Source organism: Melanaphis sacchari, unplaced genomic scaffold (genome assembly GCF_002803265.2).
Source record: "Melanaphis sacchari strain LSU unplaced genomic scaffold, SCAv2.0 Contig23_pilon_pilon, whole genome shotgun sequence".
Taxonomy (NCBI): Eukaryota; Metazoa; Arthropoda; class Insecta; order Hemiptera; family Aphididae; genus Melanaphis; species Melanaphis sacchari.
In genome coordinates this window covers 2,924,045-2,949,692 of record NW_020271114.1, presented here as the reverse complement: position 1 = coordinate 2,949,692, position 25,648 = coordinate 2,924,045, and the positions used below count along the sequence as shown (strand labels likewise).

Here is a 25,648-nt window from a genome sequence, read left to right as displayed (position 1 = left end):
CGCAAAAATCACGAATTAACAGGGAAGTGTGAGCCGGAGCATTGTCGTGATGAAGAAACCATGAGTTTTTTTTCCACACTTCAGGCCTTTTCCTCCGCACTTTTTCTCGAAGACGTTTTAATACTTCTAGATAGTACCATCGGTTAACAGTTTGTCCTGCAGGTAGAAATTCGTGATGAATAACTCCTACGTTGTCGAAAAAAACTGTTAACATGACTTTGACGTTTGATCTAACCTGACGAGCTTTTTTTGGTCTTGGAGAAAATTTACCAACCCACTGTGATGATTGGACTTTTGTCTCAACATCATAGCCATAGACCCATGTCTCATCACCCGTTATAATTTGCTTCATGAACATGTCATCATCGTTAGCGCGATCTAACAATTCTTGACAGATTGTTACGCGGTTGTCTTTTTGATCTTGCGACATCAACCGAGGGACAAATTTTGCTGCAACACGGTGCATTCCAAGTTTTTCGACCAGGATTTCATGACATGAACCAACCGATATGTTACAATCTTCCGCGATTTCTCGAATAGTTAAACGTCTATTAGACCGCACAATTTCATTGACTTTTGTCACATGAGCATCGTCTGTCGATGTCGACGGACGTCCTGAACGTGGGTCGTCATCAACTGATTCCCGACCGTCTTTAAAGCGTTTAAACCAGTCGTAACACTGTGTACGTCCTAAACACTGATCACCATAAGCATTTTGCAACATTTTGTGAGTCTCAGTAAAAGATTTACAAAGTTTAACACAAAATTTAATATTAATACGTTGTTCGTGAAAATTACTCATCTTAAAAATCGCACAATACACACGACTCGTCTACTTTGAACGCGCACAGTTGATGATTCGATAGCAATAAACATTTGGGATTTAATTGAAAAGATAGCTGCTTATCTCTATTTTATTTTGATATAATAACATTTACAATAATGTAATTTTTCTATTTTTAGAAACGATAGTTCGGGAACTTTTTGAACAGACCTCGTATTGTTAGATTATGTTGTATTTCAGTTTATCTATAGACTATAATCCTCAGTAAATAATTAATGACTTTATATTAAAAAAAAAAAGACTGAAATCTGAAAATAATATTTTTTTAAAGTTGGATGTTTATGTTCATTTTATGCACGCATATAGTATTAGGATTGTAATTGTTCATAGTTAATTAATTTGTAAAACATGAATAATAATAATGAAAAAGGTATAAATAAGACACCATGCTTAGTTGTATAACAATAATTAAAGCTATATCTTTGATTTTTTTTTTTTAATATTAATGAAGAGCTAAAGTTAATGTAATTGTATGATTAAAACTGTATAAAATGTCCACAATTTATTGTAATGTATTATTTTGCCTTTTCACTACCTATGTTATATTTTTTTATAAAATGGTTTGAGTTAAATTTAAATATTCTTTCCATGTGCATTAATTAGTCACTGTGGTCTGTGCTCAGTGGTATAAAACATGTTTATTTATAGAATACAATATATTATAGTCCGCAGCGATACGGTACGGCGGCGTAACGACAAACTGTTCTGGATCTACATTACATGTTCATATATTATTTGAAGTATATTTAACTTGGTATCTATATGTTAAATTATCAAAACCGCAGAAAAATATATTTACTGGGATTAAAATATTTTTCAAAAGGCTAAATAAAATTCCATTATATTTTTATTTCAACAGGTGTTCGACAGCATTTTTGAGCTTCTAATATTTAACCCAACAAATTATTTATCTAGGATAAATATTGTGATATAATCAGGGATGGGAAAGATACTCAAAAATCAGTATTGCGATACTAGATACTTGATACAATTATTGTATCTAAGATACGTATCTTGGATACTTGTATCGAAGATACTGCTCAACCTTGGATACTTTTAAATAATATAAGGCCTATGACACTGTGATCGATCTAATCATATGATTGACGATTGTGGCCTCGAACGCGGTAGTAGGTAATAAACTCCGGTAAACAAGCGGTTACGATACGATTGTGAATGCCTTACCTTTTTTGGGGTACGACAGAGAACACTCGAAATGGCCGACCCCAAAACAATAGTACTATTAAGAACGAAATCCCGTGAAACGTTGCCATTAAGTGGAATGTATGTATTTTATATTATGATATTAAAAATTTAAAAGTTCAAACCAAAACTCATTTATAAATTATTATACGAAGTTATACTAAAATTAAAGTAATTAGTTATACTACTGTCTACTAGTATATAGATAAGAACAATGAGATATATTTTAATCTCCCTTTATTGATTTTCGACAAAATTAAATATTTTTTTAGTCTTTCTGAACATCTAAGCATTTATTTTGACAGTATCTACTACCTATATGATTGTATTGTTTTTGAAATTTTTTCTTGTTTAACTTTTGATACGTTTTGTGTACCTAGTACTCTTTTGAATTGTATTGAGTTTTAATGTTTCTGTCCGAGTTTCTAGTAATGTTTGTAGTACCGTGTATAAGAACTAAGGAGGTCGATGCGTGTAATAAAACCGGCTGTTAAAAGTTCGATAAAAACGTTCTGCGACATTGGAAGTTCTAAAAAGAAATTGAGTAAAATACATTTTCGAAATTTTTAAAATTTTATTAATAATTTACCTGGAATGTTTGATGGTTTTTCTGCTCATATACCTGTAAGAAATAAACAATCTGAATAAAGATATGTTTTTAAATTATAATAATCTGCAAAACTATGATCATTTATTTCATTTGGACATAACGTCATTAGTTCTGTAAAATCGTCTTCCGCTACCACTTCTAAATGGTGCAGAAATGAGGAGTACAAAAAAATTTTTCAACCAATTACCGAATTTTCTTATCTTTGTGTGTATTTTTCAAAATTTTGTTTTCATTAAACTAAAATTAAATTATTGTTAAAAAAAAAAAAACATTTACATTTATTTAATATAATATCTTACTTTATGTCATCAAGATTGACCTAAATAAAAACGGCACTTAAAAATAATATTGGGAAATGTTTATGTGCGCCGATTTTAAAATCGAAATTCAGTATTTGATTTTTAAAACTTTAGACGTAGTTATTATAGGCATAAATTCTTTAGAAAGTTCCTCTTGTCGATACAAGTTTTTTGTTTTATATTCTATGAAAAAGAAAACTAGTGGAATATAGAATCCATTATGATAACAATGTATGGTAGGTACACATTTATAAAAAGAAAATTGGTACCTATATAATCAAAAATTTTATCAGCCAAAAAAGTTGTGCAATTGACCATAAAATATAGATTTTCTTTAGTCGTAATACAAATTAAATGTTTTTTGCCGGATACATAAATAAATTGTTGACCTTGATATTTAAAAACATCATCATTTTTCTTATTTTGAAGTTCAGTAACAGCCTTAATGAGAGTCTTGGGTAAGTAGGATATATTTTTATTTTTTCACAGTAAATTGCTTTTCGAACAAATTAAGAACTGAAGTGTTAATATCTTTTATAAGTTTTGTTAGAATTATTTTTTGTGGTTTGGTTGAAACTAATTCTGAAGCTTTTCTTTTACAAATTTTCCGTAACACCCGAGTTCAATTTTGAGCGGTTATCGTAGAATGACTGCTCGCCTAAAACTTTTTTAATACCTAGCAATCATATTTGTACCCTAATTTTTCCCTTCCATTATTAAACTCGCTGCGCATTTATTGTTAGTGCATGTTTACTTCTCAAGACTATTTTTTCTCTGTCTAATAAATCTGTATTTGTGGGATTTTAAAGTACCTACTTAGTTCAATTTTCATCACGTTCGAAGGATATAAGTCTTACGCCTTGATTATTTTTGATTTTATTAAAATATTTCGTCTATTCAATGTATAATATAGGAAACTACATACTGACTACTGAATGTCTGAGTAATAAGTAGGTATATTTCGATTATTATTATTGAAAGTTAATTTTTGCTGATTTTTTTTGGTTCAATTGGCATAAGTTAGTGACGAATATTACTCATATTATTAAAGGAATAAATAGAGCATAGGTACCTAAATATAATTGTTTTTACATTTGGTAGAAAATGCGTATAATGATAGTGATGACTTAAGCCATTTATAAAATTTTATTGCTCAGATACATATGGCTAAATATGACTTATGCCTTTTGTAGTGTAATTAAATTTCTTGTAAAAATGGCTTAAGGCAATGATAAAAGTTATAAATATTTTTATCTTTACCTACAACTATACAATTAATAAATTAATATACTATAATTATTGGTTTTTATTTAAAAATTTAAAAATATCGCTTTATATTTTCCAAATTTTATCTATGGCTTCGTCAAGAGATTTTGGATACATAGGAATATTTTTCCGCCTTTTCAAATAGGTGCAAATATTTTTGGACAAAAAAAATATCCTTATGTATAATACCTGTACTTCAATTTTTTAGTAATTCTTTTCGTGCAATTTTGCTAGGACAAGTTGAAATTCATCGTGCTGGCTTTTTGTTTGCAATTTATTCTGAGAACTTGATGCTTACTATTTTAAGCTGTTATTGCTTCATGATTGTATTTATCGATTACTATAATACGAGTAACTTGGATTTGTTTGACATCAGTTAAAATGCTGGCATAACAACTTTTGTAAGTACCTACATAACCATTTTAACAATTTGTCTTTGCGTTGTCTTATGAAACGATATTTACGTAGAAAACTACAGATAATTCTTTTCCACGTTATGATATTATAATTTTTTATGAATTATCCATGATTAAATAAGATATTATTTAATATCACTACAATACTGCTCTATGACTCATTGACACTAATACCAGTAACTTATAGATTGACAATTATTGATCGTATACTAATATAATGATGCTAAAATGCGACATACCAGGAAATCCGATATAATAATCAGCATTTAATCTTATTTTATAATATTTTATTGATTATCGAAAAGTATTAACCAGGGAATAATATTCACAGCAAAGTTTAAGAAACTTAATCAAATATAAGCAATAATTTTCTAAAATAAGTTATTTTACAAATTTTCACGATTGGGAACGTTACATTAAGTTTGGGTAGGTAGAACATACGCAATCGTAAAAGTGAAAAAGATCCATACGGAATCGTATCATATTATTCAAGTATATTATATAACTATAACGCAACTGATTTTCAACTTCAATATGATTTTTGGTAGAATATTTTTGGAAGATAAAAATTAAAAAGGTGGACTAGTGAGTACCGCTTTGCTGTAAAATAGGTGTCAACTATTGAGCGGGTCTGCGGATCACTTTAATGGGTGGGTTAAATTTGAATTCATTTATAATGATAAATACGAAAAACAATTTTGAGTTAAGATGGTCTGTCAGTCTATATCAATAAGTACCTATATTTCATAATATTTTTTTGATATTTTTATTAAAGTAATTAAAGTAATTAAAGTAGTTTATTTTAGATATCTACTTCCCAATAATAATACTGGTACTTATCAACTTATCTGCAGTCTGTTGAATTAATTTTTGGCGAAAAGACTTTTAAAATATCATTATGTGTATAAAATATAATAATAATATACGTAAACATTTTATGATTACTGTTCCTTATGAACATAATGTTTTTGAATTATAACAAACTTATGAGTATCAATATTTATGATAACATAATATTATATAGTAAACGTATATAAAAAAACCATGCTTTAATATTTTTTAGTTTCGGTATAAATTTCTTGTAAGGAACTTAATATTCAATTTTCATATTTTTTGACCGAGTAAACATTTTTTTAACATTATTTATAGGAATAAAGATAAAAAAAATTAAATTTAAAGTGTCTATAAATAATTTAAAAAGTTACATATTTTTGAATTATTAAAAACATAATATGCATAATATAATTTAATCATATATTTTATTAAAATGGTTATATAAACATTCGAGGTAAATTTTTGAGAACTAGGTTATTTGTTTTTGAGATATACCATTAAATATATTATATAGTATAGTATATATAGTACTATATATACTCAATGGTTATACCAAAAATAAAATCGATTTTATAAAGTATCAGTTTTGTGTGAAAATTCTCGTATTTTAATTTTTTTTTTTTGTATTTTTTTTTCTTAGTTATTTTGTGTGTATTACACTTGTATTTATGCTATCGTAACGCGATGTATTAGCTGTTTTATTTTCAAGGTAAATTATTTTTAAATACTTAATTTAAAAAATAAAGAATGTAATAATTATATTACTTTATAAAGTGTTTATTTATTTAATCTTGAACAACTACAATAATAATAATAATAGTAATAATAATAATATATACTTTATGTTATTCCATCGAACTTAGCTTTTATTTGCTTATGGAAAGAAAACAGTATAATCACCGTTACATTTTGAAAGGCATTTTTATTATCCCAAAAAAACAGTTGTAGACAAAAAATAATAACAAAAGTCATTGAAAAATTAAAACATTCATTGTTCCGCTCAGAATCTATAGTAAGTTTATAATGATTAAGTTATATATACATAGGTACGAGTGTACGACGTACTTCTAATCTAATATTTTAATGTTTATGTAATTTAATATTGGAATAATTAAAACAACAGTAGATAATATTATGTTTTATTTAAAGAGCTAGAAGATTATTACAATTGCGAAAATTCAATTTTGGAGTATATTATAATATATGTAACTGTTTTTATAAGATAGGTAACTAAAATAATTGTAATAATCATAAATATTCATAGTTGGATATTTTGATGAATTTTTTTTTGTGCTGCTATAGTTTATAACAGCGGTTCCCAACTTTTTTAGTTTCGCGGACCATTAATTTTGTAAAAAAATATTTAAGGCCCATCCATAGCATACCTATACGTTTTCATAAAATTATAATATATAACATAACATGTTATATTATATATATATATATATATATATATATATATATATATATAGTTATTAGGAATAAAAAATTTAAAAAATTAAAAAAAAAAATTGTTTATTAAAAAAAAAACTTAATTCAACTTTATCACTAGATAAACAATTTAATGTGATTTTTGACATTGCTTATTCTTCACGAGAAAGTCAATATCCGGATTAAAACTTGTTACTTGTACACTTATTGTACACTATAGTTAAAATTGATTAAATGTTATTATGATCAGAAATATAATAATATTATTTTAAATATATATAATGTTTAATAATATTATACTTATGGCTCGCGGCCCATGGGTTGGGAACCGCTGGTTTATAATAATGTTGTTTAAAAACACCTCAATTACTGTTTACATGGACCACGGATGTACATAAAATTCAATTTTAGTGTGGATATTGAAATTTTCGAGGATGGACTAAGTCTCTGGAAGTCCTTTAACAATGAGTATCTGTAAAATATACCTTTATATCTCTTATAATATGCCTCCTTATTTTTGTCCATGTATTGTAGAATCAAGAATAACATGATATAAATCGCATCACTTATCACGCATTTACTTTTAATTTTTTTTTTTTGTAACTAATAAGTACCATTAGTACTCAATATTGTGTTCAATGATATGTTTTTAAATAAATTCTTAATACACATATTTGTACAAAGTAAAATATTATCATAATAGATTTTTTCAATTTTTTTCACTATTACAATAATTGAAATTATTTCTATATTTATAACGAATCTGATTACTAGTATTACTTATTTATAACGAATATATGCAGACATTTAGTTTTTTTTAAAATTGCTTTTCAAATATCTATTATATTTAATAAGTACTACATATTGCAGGAGATCTCTTAACAATATTAGTCGATAATTGTGTACACACACATTTTACATTAGTGTACTAAATAAGGTGTGAAATCGAATAGATTGTCCGTTTAGGATATATCTATTTTATTGATTTGTAACTTGTGTAATGACCTGTTATATAACTATTTATAAGTTGTATGACTCTACGATTAAGCGGGTTTTGTTGTTTAATGATCGAATTATGCTATATGGACATTGGACAGTGTAATGAGTAGTTTTATAAACAACCACCATTAAACCCTGATAATTCGAAAATATACTATACCTATGTACAATTCGGATTCGTATAATTAATTTTTCTCGTAAGAATAACGTGAGCATAAAATGTTTATCGTTCACCCATAAAAATTTATTATAAATTTATTATATTAAAATTAATTTTCCAATTAATTGCGGCATGTATATATAGGAACGAGTGTATGACATAATATAAGGGAAATAAACAATTATTTACAATATTCCGGCAGTTATCAAGGACTATTGAAATTCAATTGAGTCAGTTGCACTTCATATCTGAGTTTGTATCAACCATAAAAAAAGCTGTGTAGAACTATATAGCTATTTATATAATATACATATGATACACATTAGGTATATACAAAGATACTAGTTTATATACTTGTAGATATTATATATTTGTCGTTAAAAATTTCATGTTAGTAATTTAACTAGGTCTCGTAAAATCGTACAGGTTCGTTAAAGTAGTAAAAATTGTTTAATTTGGTTTTTGCTAACCTATAGAAAATATTTACTCGTTTATCTGTAAAAGAGACTATTTGATTTTTATAGGTTGTCTTTTGGATAAGAGTGTAAAATTATTGAGACAGTTTCTAAACAAATGGCTCAAAATCTAAAATCGATCTCACCGTATTGTATCATAAAGTGGTAGGTACAAAACATTTTGTGCCATTAAACCTGTCATAAGTATCTTTTTAGAAATCCTAACAGATCATTCAAGGCTTTAATGTTTATTGAGTCAATTTTCTGGTCTTTGACACCTCACCATTTACTGTATATACGTCTTATTATGACACTATTAAATCTCTCTTTACCGTTTTAGGGTCCTTATTTTAACGCTCTAACACACACACGAATATATAATAATATATATTATATGACTATTGACTATACATAATATATTATATGTATAGGAAGGTAATTTTTTTTACTGCAAAGATTGGCTCGTTAAATTGTCATCTACATAAGTTTTATACAAACATTATTTTAGACTTTCGAGTGGAGCGATGACTTATTGATTTTACAATAATGTATTATTTTTTTTTCTATTTCAAGATATTGCCTTAAAGTTTCAGTAAAAATGCTAGGGTTTTAACTTTATGGAAGGGTTCTGGTAACAAATAAGACCAAATTGGTATATTTGGGAGGAGGGGTTAAAAAAATTCCTAGTACTTTTCAAAATAACTGTAAAAAACAAAAAAAATTAAGGAAAAATGAAAATTTGCATAAAAAACTAGTTTTAATTTGTTTTTTTGTAAAACTTAAAATCGAATAACTCTAGATACTTCAAGTCAAAATAAATCTGTCTTTTTCTAACTATATACACACTTCGACATTTTTGATTTTTATTCGTTTTTTCCTTTATAAATTTTAGAAAAAAATTTCTAATTATTTAAAAACCTTGAAAATGTAATATAATATGGGCTACCTACTCGTTTATTTTTCATTTATTAATTAAAAATATCAAAAATATGTGTAAACAATATTTTTTAAGCGATTAAATTTTAGAATTTTGAAATTCGAAATTTATCAAAATTATTGTAAGATTTTTTTTTTTTAGTTTTTTTGTATAATTGTCTTAGAAAAACTGTTTAGCTATAACAAGTTGTTATTATAGAAAATTAAAAATATTAAGTATACATTTGTATGAGTATATGAAGCTCAAATTTTAATATAATTCGTCAAAATCACGAAAATTTACTATTAATTTTATAGTTAAAATTTTTTTTTATCTAATAATTAAAATTTTATACAAGACACAAATATTTAGCAATAATTTTTTACTAAATTCATTAAAATTTCAGGGGGGTTTGAATATCTCTCCACCAAGTACGTCTCAGTCACAATAGAAGTCGTCATTTAACCAAAAATTAAACTAAAGAATATGAAAACACAGTTCTTTTTTTAAAATTTTAAGTAATCTTACTGTCCTTACTTAAAGTAAGTATTTGAAAAAAATTATTATTTAAGCAAGAAATAATAATTTTAGTTGTTTATTATTGTAATTTAAAATTATATTTCACGTGTACTTGAAAATTTTAACATATATTACTATATTTTATATAAAAATTACATTTTGAAATGTAAAAATTAATTCAACGTATCGAATTACTACAGTAATAAATTAAATTACTTTAATAGCAATATATTAAATAAATTATAAAATATACTTAATAATATAGGCTAAAGGTGAGCAACTGGTTGCCCGTGTTACATTTTTAAATTACATCATAGTCATCATACAATTTTAAAGTTCACATTATAAACAAAATAAATACTAATTAAAATGCATATTTTGAATTATTGTTTTTTTGTTTTCTATGCTCTAGCCCGTTAGATTTTTAATTTTCTAAAAATTGGCCCTCTAGTAATTTTGAGTTGTTTATCCTTGATATAGGCTGATAAACAGTGTTCGCTCAGAATCGTTTTTTAAATGATTTTTTTAGTGAATCATGATTGATTTAACATCATTGATAACATCATAGTGGCAATCAATTTTAATTTTAACTGTATGATAAAATATTAAAGAAACGCGTTTATTCCAGTGGGAACTTAATCGTATAAAAACGAAATCACAGAAATCACTAAACGTGTGTGTACTAACATATGTATAATTTATTGACCCGACGCTGTGCGACATCTATCAGTTTAATAACTTTAATATATTGTGTGTGATATATTATATAAAATAAACATTATATATACACAGTACAACGGTATTGCAATTAAGTTTGGAAATAATCTCGTCGTAGTGCGTCATCGCGGACTTGAGTGTCTTTCTACAATATTTACTTGACACGCGACGTGGTGATGTTACATAAGTATATAACTATTATATCCGCCAGTACCTTTACTACATCTATATATATATATATACCTTCATGTGCTGTTGTTTTAAACAGTTATTTATTATTGACACTCGATATAACTAACCTGGTAGAGCTTGTTGTTTTATACATAGGTGTAATATATCTAGGTATAGATAATTAGCTTTTACGGAATAAGAAATAATAAATATATTTTTTATGCCTAATATAGGCATATAAGCAATCTACATTGTACATGTTTTTTTTTTTATTGACTGAACTTTATTTGTATTTAAACGAATTGAAAATCTTTATAAATGAGTTTAATAATTATTTATATTTTAAATATTATATACTTTATTTGTCGATGGAGTCCCACTTCCAATGAAGTGGCTTTTGATTTTAATTTGAATTCGTAAACTAGGTCTTACTAATTGTACATGCAAACATATGTTATGAATTTATGCTAAAATCTTAACAGACAACCAGAATATGAATTGGGGTTTTGTAATGTTATGTATAATAACGTTACATAAAAGAGTAATTTTATGGTTACTGGTTAGACGGTAAAACTCTTTTTTGGTATAATCTATTTGAATCAATTAATAATCTGTATTTAAAAAAAAAAATTATACTTATTGATTGAAGAGTACATGTTGTAATTTTAAATTTTATGATACCTACAGAAATTAGATTTTTTTTTTAAACAATTTACAATTTTTTATATTTAAAAAAAATAATATTTTAAACAAAACTTTAAAGTAAATATAATTTTTATCTTTAATTTTTTCAATAATATTTATATTTTGTCGATAGTTATTATCATTTAAATTATTCTAAATGTCAAATTTAAAAAAGTGGCCAACTATGTATGAAAAATGCATAATTGGAGTGATTTAGAATCCTATGACCACCTTAAAGACAGCCTTGATTATAAATAACATATTATTGTATATTGTACACACAAGCAGAGTGTAGGAATTCAGTTATAGGTATGGAGTGTATTTGTCTTTATAGAGTGAGTTTTTTACCTGTAGTTAATTTTAAAATTTAAACGAAAGAACTATGAGAATTATACTAATAAGTGGCTATGTTTATTGTGCATGTAATTTTTTAAGAAGTATGCACAGACACATATATATAAACGTATATACGCGAATGTTTCGAAATGCATATTACTGTGCTTTAAATTATTACAATGGATTTATATAAATATAAATTACAAATTTAAGTAAGAAATCATGAATTAGTAATTTACAATAATATTTTTAATACTGAAGATATTTTTAATTTAATGAAATAATTATTAAATTAAATGTAATTCAAGTACAATAATATGGTAGAATGACTATAATATAACTGGTATCGGCAACTATTTTCAATAATATATAACGTTTAAACTATTAAAATATATAATTTATAATACTTAATGATTAAAAATTATAATTGATTAATATTATATTATACAAATCCGTTGTTCATTTGTATTTTATAATTATATCAACTATTTTAATCTGTTACTATATTGTACTATACTATAGGTTTTTATACCTAATACTTAAATCGATAAATATTGCTTTAACTGTTTTGAGTCGATTAATAAATAAATAATGCAATTTAAGTATAAAAAATGGATAATAAAAAAAAAAATTTTAAATATCAATAGTGATTTCCTTACTTAAAAGTGGAAATAAAAAAACGTTGATAATTATTTAAATTTTTCAAAATATAAGGGAAAATTATGAGAAGCTTTTTAATAAAATATCTAAAAAAACTAAAATTACTATTGAAATATAAATTTGGCTTTTTACCAAGCATATAATTTATGAAAATGGTCTTTAAAGCGCCGTTATATATATATACGTATATATAACGGTACTATTTTTTATTTAATTTTCAAAAAAATAATGTGCCCTATTAAACATGTTAATACGTGGGCCAATGAGTTCAAATTTTATCACATACATTTATTAAATAAACAGTATAATTAATAAAATAACTTAACATTTTTCTAAAATACATACATTTTATTATTTATGTATAATGTAACATTATATATAAAATTGCACAATGAAAGAATACAATGTAAAGAAATACAACTATTAATGATTAATAAAATCATCATCTGTTATAGTAATTCAGTAATGTTGTAAACTTGTTGTATAATATAATATTTTGTTTTTGTAGTAGTCAAAATATAATTTTTTTTTTTTTTAAATTTTGTATAAATTGCTGTGTTTAATTTGTAATGGTTGTTTGTTAACTTAATTGGACCAATATACAAGTATGTGGATTGTGTTATTTTTTGTACATGGTCGGTACTTGGATGTTAGATATTTGTCTAAGTATATGTCTGTGTTCAGTTTTAAAAGAAAGATTACTTAGTTTTAATTATATAAAAAACTTAAACTTTGAAAAATAATTTTAAAATAACTTTTTTACCGGTAATAAATTCATATCATTGTATAGGATTTTTGTGTGGTATTTTGAGCTTTTTTTTTAGAATAATTTTTAGTATTTTATTTAGTATTTTTGAATGGGTCTATTAGTGGTTTCGTTCATAATTTCTCTTCTAGAAACACTGTAATTGATTATGGATTCACTAGTACCTACTTGATACATAACTTTAATTTTCTTAAGTTCTAAGATATCTATTACATTTTTGAAAGTATACGTTATTTTTCTTAATTTACTTGTAACGAGTTTTATGTGGTAATTTCTTTAAGATTATAATACATTTATATACTTAAATATTTACAATTTTTAACTATTTTTATGAAAGCTTGGCATGTACATACGTTTTGATTTAAACAATTATTTTTCTGTATGCATAGATTAATTTTATTTGGTCGATTAAAATTAACCATATTATATGGTAAAATGTAAGTTATCTTTAACAATTTTTGGTATAACCATTTTTGTATATTTTCAAGTTTGTATGTACAATGGCATGTCTGTTGGTTCATCTCAAGTCTGCCTTTTAACAAAAAGTACTGTATTGTCTGCATAGCAAATTAGTTTACTATGTGTATTCAAATATTTTTTGATAGTGTGGGCGATAGAGTCCCTTGAGGTATATAACATATTATTGAATTTTTTTCACTTATAGTTTATTGTTTATTCAAACCTATTGTTTTCTATTTTTTATGTGTAATTTTTAAAATGATTGCTTAGGTAATTTTATTAGATATTGTAAAAGCTTTTGATATTCTAAAAAAATATTGAGCTTATTAGAGAAATATACATAATTTTTTTGTGAAGCTGAGAAGTATAAATTTAAATTTTTATTTAAAAAAAAAATATAAAATATAAAATAGACAATTTGTATATATGATAATATAATGAATAAATAAATAAATTTAGTAGTGTGAGTGAAGGGAGTGTCCATTGATACTACTTTAAAATATGAACCCTATTTATTTAAGTTGTTTTTTTATATAATATATTAGATAATATAAATGAAATTATGTGACCATTTTCGTTTAAGGCAACGGAGAGGGTTGTCAGCAACAAAAGTTAGTTTAGAGACGAGAGGGTTTGAGCGATTTAAGATGTTTTTATGAAGTTGAGTATAATAATAATAGGCGAGTGTTGGTACCATTAGGATGTTAAGGACATGGTGTAAAGTTCTGTTGCTAACATACCAGAAGGCATTTGTGAGTAATCAAAGATTGAAGTGTATTTAGATAAGAAATTGTTGTTTTTCCTTAGAGATGAATGTTGTAAGTCATAGCAGGACGTATAAATTAATAAATTAATACTGATTTTGCTTTTTAAAAATATTTAAATTAAAGCAATCAGAAAATAATGGTATAAGCTGTATATTAGACGAGTTAAAGTAAAATATTAGTAGAGTGTGGAGTACTTCAGCAAAATATACTCGATCCAGTTTTCTTATATTATATACATACAGTATAGGTACGCAATTTAAAAATTAACTGGAAATAGTTATTTATTATTATTTATGATTCTAATTAGGATTTAATGACTAAAATTCAGCCCATCAAAACTTAAAAAGCAAACTAAAAATAGTTGTCTATTAAAATCAGCGAAACTATTATTGAAAATGAATAAAATTGTCTCTACGACCTTTATTATTATCAAGAATAATGTATCCTTAGATAAAATTATTGTAAAATGTAAGGGAAATTTAATGATAGCAATTGCAGTAAATCTGTTTCAAAAAGTACCCCAGCTGTGCACGTTACCTTGGTAATTAAATTTGATAAACACCTCCAGATGGCAACAAAATAAAATTATTAGGCTACGTTTTAACAGTCATTGTTTAGAAAGATCTACATCATAAAATTATAAAAAGTTGAAGGTTTTGTTTATCAAATTTGTTTATAAGAAATATGCAATTATGTAGGGGGTAAAGATATGGAAAACTGAATGTAAATGTCTGAAAAATATGAAGAGTTGGAAATATGATGTTTAAATTAATTATACATACTAATATATTTTTATGTTTTATTTTAATAAGACATTTTAAAATTCGATGTTAAAAAAAAAAAAAAAATCAATCTAAAAACTGAAAAATATTTGTAAAGATTTGGCCCATATTGAACAAAGAGTAAGTTTTAATATTATATATTATTCGTTAATTTTATAGCAAAAGTTACTAATTATCATGAGTTATTCAACATTTATTTATTAACTATTTGGCATTTAAAAGTTACAACGTATAATTTATTATTATAATAAATGTGTTTTTATAATCTTGTAATTATCTCAAGCTGTAATCATAACATATTACTTGTAGTTACTGACTGACGTTATTTCCTTAACTTAAATACAAGCAATACACTTAATAAAAACAGATACATTTAAAAAAATAATATTTTACTGTAATTATTTGTAATTTATTGTATTTATATCTTTGGTTAAATAAAAAGAATATATGTTAATGAGCTCTGGAGCAGTATTACGAAACTTAAGATGTTCACTTCTGGTAAACTTTACATTATATATTACTGAAATTTATCACATTAAATGCACGTGGTGTACCAGTGTTACGATCGATCAGTGGTTTCCTCTTCATTGCGTCAATAATATAGGTATGAATATGTATTGTATAGTTGGCTGTGGAAACATCCCTTATTAAATATCGTGTAATTGTATCTATACATACATAACAACGTGTTAAATATTAATGTAACGCAATACGGTTGTAAATATTGAATGATCTATTTAATGCAATAATATATTCATTATTTCAAAAACTATTAAGTTTGTGAAAATATTTTCTTTTATAGTTTTAAGACGTTAAAAACAACATAAAAAAAAAAAAATAATTATTTTTATTTTAAAAATTTTGAATATACGTTATAATACGAAAAAATGAAAATATTTTAAAATTATGTTCGAATAGATATTTTTCAATTGCTATTCTTATTATAAATAATAATTAATGTGTACTAAAACAATAAAATAAATCTATGCACATACTAATGAAAATAAAATACTAAATTGTATTGTTATCATTATATAGATACTAAAAAAATTAAAATTTATTGTTATATATTATGTTAATATAAAAATAGATAAATATATATTTGTAAAGTTAATTTATGTTGTGTGTAATGTCTTTTAAAATTTTTAACTTATCGTCATTGTAAATTCTCTGTTGAGTATATTTAAGGGGAGTATTTTGAACATAGAAATTTTTTATGGCGTTTTTTTTAAATTTGTCTTTGTGTAAGCTGTTCAATTGCTGATTATGTTTCATTTTGTACTTTTTGTATTTAATTAATAAATATCAATAAATCTGAAGTATAATTTAAAAAATAATCATTATTTTATTTAACTTTTATGGATTTTGGCAAGTCATGATTCAGACGGTCAGCTACTGACAACACCTTTGGAAAAATCATTGGCAGGTTAAGCACGGATTGTTTGTTGGTCTTTCTCTCAAATGTATAAAGGGTTTTCCTAAAATATACTTTTTTTCTTTAAAATATTATGTAAAATATTGTTCTGCTTCGATTTTAAACAAAGGTCTTAATAGTTTCCATGCATTTATCATCTTTAAGGCAGGTATTTGCTTAGCTTATAAATTAAACTTAGGCTCATTAGAATATCTTGAAGAGAGACTAAAAATTTGAAGTTTTTTGAAAATGTTTTATGATTGTGATGAGTGATGGAAGAGGAAAAATATCATATCAAATTGTACCTTTTAAAAATCAGTGACGATTTTCAAATATTTTATTATCATTATTGCAGAATTTAATTAGATATTTACATAAATTTTTCCTATTTTGAAGTCATTAAAGCATTTATGAATGTATCAAAAATTCTGTAATTTCTTAATTTTATAAAATTATGTAAAGTATATGACTGATAAAAATATTTGTTTATATTTTAAAAGTTCCATCTGATATTTAACAGTTCGATCCTTGTAACAATGTAAAATTTTTATTAATTGTTTACAATTAATAAAAATGAATTTTTTACTAAAAATTCATCACCCGATAACGTTTCATACATGGCTAATTGTTGGTCAATTATACTTGCTGTTTGTGGTTCCAAGCAATTTTTTTATATTTTATTTTGTTTATATACTTGTTAGATTAGATCTGTAACAATAGTGATTTAAAAAAAAAAAAAATACAGTTTTTGTCAACATGATGCATTGTTCACAAATAATTTGGTAATTTGCACTATATAAATCCAATAAAAAACATGTTTATTGTCTAATTTTATAATGCAGCCTTTAGTTTTTGTGTTTAAAGAAATATTAATACTTAAAATTAAATTACCATGAATACTATTTAAAATGCTGATTTTCATTTTTAAAAGCACGCAGTTCTCAGCAACACAATCGATTGCGCATGTTATATTGTAGTCTGTATAACTATACGGTCATACGGTCATAACGAATTTTAGATTAAAGCATTTTTATTATAGATTTTACTATAATGACATATATACGATTTTTGTAACACATATATTATCGACACTAATTAAACACTAACTAAATTATACATCTAAATATATATATACAGTGTGTTCAACGATAAAGGTAACACGAAATATTTCGAACGCATGACCTTGTATGCAATTCGGGTTTTTTGTAATGTATAAAGGACATAAAATTACATTTATTTTTGATAAATCTTAATTTTTAAAAAAAAAATTCTGCGCATGCGCAACAAAATAATTTTTTTTTAAATGGCACCTCCCTTTTTTGAGTTCAAATTTGAATTATATGAATTTTTTCAAGCAACTTTGACCTTTAAAATTTTGCTCTATCTTCAAAATTGACTGATTGAGAATGAGTTAAATTTTCGATTTATAACATTTGTATTTATCGTATTTTTCAATAGTCTACTTAGAGTTTTACAAATTTATAAGTGATTTTGTATGAATTTTTTTTAAAAATTAAGTGTACCATCATAATTACAACTTACAAGTAATTTACATTAATTCTACAGAAATTTTAACTCAAATTTCTTGTAAATAGTATAATTTTGGTTAATTAATTAAACAAACTAACACATATCCTATTATTTTAATTCAGTTTTAAAACAAATTATCGCCTTATTGCTATTGCGTTTTTGCTATCGCTCACTCGAACAAGCATAGTATTAATAACAAATAATATTGGTTTCATAGTTCTACAAAATAAATCTTTTCTCGTTCTATCTTTTATCGACTTTTATTGCATGCCTTAGATTATTTTATCCTAATGTCATAGCCCATAGGTAATTAAGTAATTTAACAAACGATAATTTTGGTTAGGTACTATTTCTAAATTTGCTCATATTTATGATACAGTTGTTGTTAAATGTGGTTTGTCATTCGTTTGGGTCACATAATTTTTTCGTTTAATATGGTGAGCTTCAGTGAGAAAACAGATATGCTCTTAATTTATGGCGAGTGCCTAAAAAATTCGCGTAATGCAGCACGATTGTATGTAGAACGGTACCCGGATCGATATCACCCACCTCACAACTTTTTTGTGCGAATTGAAATGAGTTTGAGAGAACACGGACAGTTCACGAGTATCAAAGACCACATGAAGCCAATGATGATGAAGAAATACAGGTATTAGCATACATTAATATTAATCCGCGTTCTTCCGTGCGACATTTGGCAAGAGAACTTAATGTATCCGTGGGAAAAGTTCACTCGATTTTGAAAAAAATAAGTATCATCGATATCAGCCAAACTTAGTTCAAAATTTAGTACTTGATGATTCAGAGAGAAAGCTTACGTTTATTGCATGGTTATTGGTACAAGTTCAAGAGGAACCACAGTTTTTGGATTACATTTGTTGGACTGACGAATCCAAATTTACTAATAACGGTATTATTAACAAACAAAATAATTGATATTGGTCTGATAGTAATCCATTTTGGACAAACGATACTAATTTTCAACACGTATGGCGAACAAACGTTTGGTGTGGACTTGTAGGTGGCAAATTACTCGGTCCTTATTTTTATGATGGCACATTGACTGGTACGAGATACCTCGACTTCTTATCTAATCAACTCACCATTTTTATGGAAGATGTTCCACTAAACATTCGCGTACATTTATTTTTTCAACAAGACAGAGCACCTGCGCATAACGCATTAAATTGTTCGCGAATATTTAGAGAGAACTTTTAATCATAGATGGATGGGAACTCGTGGACCAGTACAATGGCCGCCAAGATCACCAGATTTGACATCTTTGGATTTTTTTTTATGGGGACATCTGAAGACGGTTGTCTATTCTAACCCACCAAATGATCTTCAAGATTTGAAAAATAAAATAATTATTGCGTGTGCACAGTTAACCGAGGAACAAATATTTTCTGCGACACACAGAGAAGTATTGTGACGGTGTGAAGCATGCATTACAAATAACGGTAACAACTTCGAGCAATTTATACGATGAATTGTAAAATTGAATCAAAACTCACCTGTACATAATTTAATTGTTCAATAATATCAAAATTTGTTTTAAAACTGAATTAAAATAATAGGATATGTGTTAGTTTGTTTAATTAATTAACCAAAAATTATACTATTTACAAGAAATTTGAGTTAAAATTTCTGTAGAATTAATGTAAATTACTTGTAAGTTGTAATTATGATGGTACACTTAATTTTTAAAAAAAATTCATACAAAATCACTTATAAATTTGTAAAACTCTAAGTAGACTATTGAAAAATACGATAAATACAAATGTTATAAATCGAAAATTTAACTCATTCTCAATCAGTCAATTTTGAAGATAGAGCAAAATTTTAAAGGTCAAAGTTGCTTGAAAAAATTCATATAATTCAAATTTGAACTCAAAAAAGGGGGGTGCCATTAAAAAAAAAATTATTTTGTTGCGCATGCGCAGAATTTTTTTTTTAAAAATTAAGATTTATCAAAAATAAATGTAATTTTATGTCCTTTATACATTACAAAAAACCCGAATTGCATACAAGGTCATGCGTTCGAAATATTTCGTGTTACCTTTATCGTTGAACACACTGTATATATATATATGAACCTTTACACGAAAAATGTGTTTTTTTATGTAAGATATATCGGATCATGGTCTAAATCCATTTAGTTAACCAGTTTTTAAATTTTAACAAATAATCTTTTAGATACATGACCATCGAATACACGATCGGCACCAGTTGATGTGTATTAAGCTCGGTTTTCTGGCTGATCGGCTTGATTTTATTGAATCGATTTATCTTTACCAGAAAATTACATTTAAAATTTATAAATTATAAGTCATAAGTCATTTGAATTTGCGTATTTTTAATTTTTATTTAAAAAAAAGTAACTAGGTAAGAAAATAATTTTAATTTTAGCCTAATATAGTAGTCAAAAAAATTGTTTGCACATTTGGAATATTTATACATGTTCATTATTATGCATGTTTTAGTATATTTTTTAAATATGATACTACTATTAAAAAATAAATAGCGTTAAGTTGATACTATTTACTGTGAGAAATAACTAAAATGTACTTATTTTATAATTGTACCTATATATAATTAAAATAATTTCGGATAAAACTATAAGAATTGAATTTGATTTAATTATGTCTAGAGAATTTTTTAGTAGGAAATGTAAGTTGTTGTTAACACTTTATGGTGTAAAGAAATACATTGCAAATTCACACCACGTTCTAATATTTGGTAAAAAAAAATTGTAAAAAAGTGATTATTTTGTGCTTGTGGATTGGAATAGCGATAAATACCAGCCCCTCGTGTTTTTTTTTTTTTTTTTTATAAAACTTGTAAATAAGGGACGTGAAAATTCATACTAATGACATGCTAATTAGCAGAATAGCTTTTTTTGAAGTTCAACAGAGAAGGGTGAGGGACAGAGTAATGTACGTGTTTTTAATTTTATAATTGACAATTATACATTTTCATAATATGTCAAAATATTTGGCAATATACATGTATGAAGTATGAAAACAGGATATATTGGGTCGTTATATTTTATATATGTATTTAAGATTGTCATGGTGATAGCGATTAATTATAAAATAGTAACTAAGTATCTTTGAACTATTATCTAAATGAATCAATTAGTTTTTATTTAATTATAGGAATTTTAACACAGCTGATCTTAAGATGTTTGATACATATAAGAGACATTTTGTGTACATTTTGTGTAATTTTGTCAATTATTTCTATTGTATGTAAAAATTATAAACAAATATATATGATCAAAAATTTCTGTCACAAATTATTGGTCACCAATACTTAATTGTGTCTCATAACTTTTAGCAGTCTAGTGGTGCTGATGGCAAAATATGATCAATATAAAAATACAGATAAATAACTTCACTAGCTGATTACTTCATTGCAACTGATTATTTAAATCAGCTAAATTTACAAAATTTAACAGTCATAAAACGTTTTCAAAAATAACTAGTGATGAGTTGGATAATGGTTTGTTTACGTGTATGCGTAGAGAAAAAACCCGAATTATATAAGAGAGCTATTTTTATCTTTGAAAAAATTGATGCATATGAAATTTTCCAGAATATTGTAACTTTGCTACCCTACCCATTGTTGTCCATAAGATGAATTTGAAATATAATATTAATTTAATAATACCAATGATTCAGCGTACGTAATTAATAGACATAAATTATAAAATGATTAAATCCTTATATGTATGAAAGAACAGGATTTTTTAATCTTCCTGTTTTGTAACGACACTATTTAATATTTTCCATTTTTTTTTTTTTTGCAGAATTGTTCAAAATATCTTTCTGAATGTCACTACGTCGTCCGATTTTTCATTTTTTCTCTGAGAGCAGGGGTTAGGAGAGATTATATTTTGATTGTTCCCATTTTGTGACGACACTATTTAACATTTTTTCAATTTTTTTTTCATCGAATTGTACCAAATATTCCTACAAGTGATCATTATATTTTGTTTTATGTATAATTAAGCTACAACTACTATCTAGCACTTGATAAAATTAAGTAAAATTTTGAGAAAGCACAAATTACACACGGGCGATGCCGGGTAATTCAATTAGTAATACATAATATATTGTACAATTAAAATTGTTTTATATTATTACAACTTGAATGTGTTGATAAATTTTATTTTATTTTGGTGGCAATCCCTTAGAAGTAAAAAAAATATCAGAATATAATACATAATAACGTTAACAAGTGTGTTAAATTTAACGTAACAAAATGCATAATAGTGAAGTTTTTAAGTTCGTACAAGTTGTAATAATGTATATCATTTTATTAATTTTTCAATATGAAAATGACAATAGTATTGAGTTTTATTTTAACTAAATTAATATTTGTTATAACTTCCAAAACTTCAAAAAAATTGTAGTATATAAGTATTTCCAATATTTATTTTGATATAATTTTTCAAACTTATTGACATAAAGATATAATTCATCAGTGACAGGAATGTACCTAAATTGCCTATAAAATACGCCGTGTGATCGTAATATTATAAAAATTATTTTTTCCCAAAATATCATTTCTCAAAAACTTAAATTCTGATTCTATTTTCCCAAAAACTAATTATAAAAATAATAATCTCGAATTAATTTTTTTATTTTAAAATTGTATTATTACGTTATAATAGGTGTAATGTAAATGTATTATATTTGTTAACGTTAAAGTAGGTACCTATCTATTACTTACATAAACCAAATCAATTCGATAAAACATTTAATATTAAAATTAACTAGGTATTTTAAGAATTCCACATTATTGTTCAGTTATAGTTTGTTTATTGGATTATGTTAAGATTAAGCGAGATTACGTCAATTATAAGTGACGATTAAATCTAACCCAACGTCCGATCACTTTATTATTATCGTTGTGGTAGAACTCAAGCTATATAATATGTTTGTTTCTCGTCCAGTCGTTTACAGTACACCATAACTATACGTCTAAGGTTTAATGCATTATATAGTTACAGTATACATGTTTTGATTTTTTGATTGAGCTTTTTAAAAATTTTATTCAGTGTGGATGAAACAATAATTTTTATGAAACAAAAATATGTCAAAGTAATTGAAAAACATAAGTGAAAAAATAAAAGTGCTATTTTATCTAGTGAAAAATATTTGAATTTTGTATTTAACGTCAAAAAAAAAAAGAAGAAAATTACCCATGATAATTGGCTTGTGAAACATTATGATTTGATAACAATAAATGGCGTTGAAATATTAATTTACCCATTTAATGAAAAAAATCCTTATTTAAAAATATACGTTATGATAGACGATATGTTTGACATTTAAAAAAATGTTCATAAGTTAATTGAACATGGAGAAAGAAATCAAATATTATTTGAACTTGATAAAAAGTATAAAAATATTACTCAAGCTGATGTGAAGTTGTATTTAAATTTGTGTATTCCATGTCAACAGAAAAAAAAGGTATTGTGGTCAAACCTATGGTTTTTAACTATTTTGATAGTCCCTGTCAAATTGATTTTAGAGATTTTCAATTAAAACCTGACAGAGATTTTAAATTTATATGTGTTTATCAAGATAGTTTAACAAAATTTTGTAATTTAAAACTCTTAACTTCAAAACGAGTTGAACAAGTTGAATGTGTGCTATTAGATATTTTTTGCTTATTCGGTACGCTTGCTTATTGTTCAATCTGATAATAGCAGGGCATTTTTTAATGAAGTAATTAATTCATTGCATAAGATGTGGCCTGATTTAAATATCGTTCACGGGAAACCACAGCATAGTCAGTCACAGGACAGTATTGAACGAGCCAACCAACACGTTGAAAATATATCGACTACTTGAATACAAGATAATAACATCAACAAATGGAGTGAAGGGCTCAGATTCGTAAAATTTATGAAAAATAAAGCTTTTCATTCTGAAATTAAATGAAGCCCATACAATGCGATGTTTAGAACTGCCCCTAAGACTGGCCTATCGTCAAGTATATTGTCACATATTATATTACAAGAAATACCATCAACTGAAAATAGAAAACACAAACAAAGAGAAAACGAAAAAATGCATAAGATAACTTAAAATATCATAAAAAAAAAATGATAAATTTATCAAATGCTAAATTTTCAAATATAAAAGAAAATTCAACAGTTCAAATCAAAATTTCTGATTGTTAATTAGTTATTAATTTAAACACTTTAACGATTTATAATCTGTAATTTTATAATATAACTAGTAATTCTTTGCATTTTCTAGACTAAGTATTTATATAAATTGAATTTAAACACTTTAACTAGAAAGTTATATTAAAATTAATGTCTGAGTATTTAATATTTAAATAAAATATATATATAAATAATGAATAATTGGTGGTTTTTGGAATAATTTAATTCCAATTAAACCTTTTTTTTTAATACATAATCATTTATATTTTTACTTCTAGAGACGCCCTAAAATGTATTTATTCTTAAGTTATAATAATTCCTAGTAGGTATATTTTAAAATAATTAGAAAAAATGAAAACTTTAATCAAAACCAGTTATCGACTAAATTGATAATTTTTATTGTAATTCGAAGTATATTATTCACAGATACTTGAAACTTTACACCAATGCATGTATATATTATAACTAAAATTTATTATATTATTAAAAAAACTTTTCAAAGTTCTTTATTTTAAATTATTTAAAATATTAAATAATTTTATGATGATATTGACAGTTATTAATATAATATGTAAATAAATTATAATAATTAAGATTTGTTTTTGCTAAAACTGCCGGTGCATTTTAAGAATAGCATTTTTAATTATTTTTTTATAACTCAAAATACTATTCCTGAATAATTGAAACTTTTAACTGATATTATGATATTTTATACACATAATGATATTTTCAATTAAAAAGTTTTTGGCAAAAATTAATTCAACCAACCGTTCTACCAAATTTAATATAAATAAATCAAAAATATCTTTAGAAATATAGGCGACTGAACACCTCTGCGTAAAATTATTTTTTATATTATATGATTTATTATCGAATTCAAAATTTAAAATATCCATTATTGTGACTATTTAATGATGAGGTATTGTTGACATCTACTAATATATAGCGAGATTTTTGGTTTTTTGGCAATCACATTCTTCAAAGATAGTAAAATTATTTTTTTTAAATATGCAGCAATTTAGTTAGGCATTATATTGTTTTTTTTTTTTATTTAAACAAATTTGCAATGAAAAAAATCAATATAGAGAAGTTTTCTGCAGTAACGAATAAAGGATTTGGTATAAATTGCAGTGCTAAATATCTCAATGGTGACGTGAGACTGGCAAGAGGGTTATTATGTGAGACAATTGTTTTATAGCTTAAATGTGGGTCGTAGCCCATTCGGT

The 25,648-nt window shown here is 25.1% G+C and overlaps 1 pseudogene; it reads left to right on the top strand.

Moving 5' to 3' along the window:
• Window positions 1–18,356: 18,356 nt before the first annotated feature.
• LOC112594755 lies at window positions 18,357–19,767 on the top strand (annotated as a pseudogene).
• Window positions 19,768–25,648: the final 5,881 nt, after the last annotated feature.